Source organism: Schistocerca americana, chromosome 1 (assembly GCF_021461395.2).
Source record: "Schistocerca americana isolate TAMUIC-IGC-003095 chromosome 1, iqSchAmer2.1, whole genome shotgun sequence".
NCBI lineage: Eukaryota > Metazoa > Arthropoda > Insecta > Orthoptera > Acrididae > Schistocerca > Schistocerca americana.
The window spans coordinates 425431892-425433458 of record NC_060119.1 but is presented as its reverse complement, the minus strand read 5'-3'; the positions used below and the strand labels follow the sequence as shown (position 1 = coordinate 425433458).

The 1567-nt window shown below is 47.5% G+C and overlaps 1 pseudogene; it reads left to right on the top strand.

Moving 5' to 3' along the window:
• Positions 1–695: 695 nt before the first annotated feature.
• On the top strand, positions 696–813 carry LOC124552466 (annotated as a pseudogene).
• The last annotated feature ends 754 nt before the right edge of the window (positions 814–1567 follow it).

The following is a 1567-nucleotide window of genomic DNA, read 5'->3' as shown; positions in this document are numbered from 1 at the left end:
GGGTATATGCACAGGAAACAGTGGCGTTTTGTAGCAAATGGGTTTCGGAACGGTTTTCTCTACTTATCAACAATACCGTGGCCTTACAGATCTGTGTCGTGTGTGTTCCCTATGTGCCTATGCTCTTAGTGCCAGTTTTGTGTAGCGCCACGTTGTGTGGCACCACATTCTGCAATTATCCTTCATATTTTATAAGGAGACCTAATTCTGTGGATAATAATACTGACATAATTTTCTTCAGCGGATCACTAGGAAGTTTTACTTTCTGGCAACTGAAACGAGTCACATAACTCTTCTTAACTATTCTGTAACAGCGATGTTCAAATCGCCTTCTCCAGCTATTCAGATTTAGGTTCTCATGACATTTCTGTGTCATAAAAACGAATTTCAGTCACGCATAAAAATGGAGAAGGGGCTTATGGAAGTCATTACTCATCACAAACCCAAGAAACATTGTGTTAAAAATGTAGTATCAATTTAGAAATTTCTTAGCAAATTTTGAAAAAATAAAATACTACGAAAGTTAAGTCACAAAAATGGCAAGGAGTTCGAGCGGCGTGTGCACTCATATCGATACCTCTGAATGTGGAACATTTTTGGACTTCGTTACCTAGCTATGATTTGTCTGTCGTCTCTCTATGTGGCGCCCTTAGCGTGCCTCGAGCGGAGATTAAGTGCACCTGCAGCTCTCCCTAGGCAACGGCCTTGCCGCAGTGGGTACACCGGTTCCCGTGGGATCACCGAAGTTAAGCGCTGTCGGGTGTGGCTGGCACTTGGATGGGTGACCATCTAGGCCGCCATGCGCTGTTGCCATTTTTCGGGGTGCACTCAGCCTCGTGATGCCAGTTGAGGAGCTACTCGACATAACAGTAGCGGCTCCGGTCGCAGGAAACCACCATAACGACAGGGAGAGCAGTGTACTGAACACACGCCCCTCCTATCCGCATCCTCAACTGAGGATGACACGGAGGTCGGATGGTCCCGATGGGCCACTTGTGGCCTGAAGACGGAGTGCTAAGAGCTCTCACTAGAGTCCTGTCTGCTTAGGGTTGACCGTCTGGGAAGGAGTCTCTTCCCGCATCGTGGTGCGAGCTTGCTAGCCGTGGAGGACCCTCACCACGTTTGGATGGCGGATGGTTACTCTGAGGAGCGTGCCAGTGCCTACTGGAGAGCTCCCGTTTCCCTTTGCCTGTGTGGTAGCAGGAAATGCTCTGCAGTTTGACTAGGCCTGTTTCCTGCTACCTCAGTTGGTGGACATGGCCATCTACGCCATCCGTCATTCGCGTAGGTCTGACACAGCAATATCAGGGAGCGCCATTTATTGTGAAAGTTAAAGTGTCCCCTGTAGTTTGCGAAAGCCACTGCGCCTTTCCTACTGAATTTCGTTAGATCTTCTTGTCATAAGTTGTTTTGGATTATACTGCTGGCCACTGTTTTGGCCAAAACCCTTAATGTGGACCACCATTCTTGTAACAGGGATGTGCCTGAGTTAAATTTTTATTCCGCTTAAGAGGACTTACATTATGCCGTATTTTGCTTGCGAACACCTGGTCTAGAAAGGCTTACT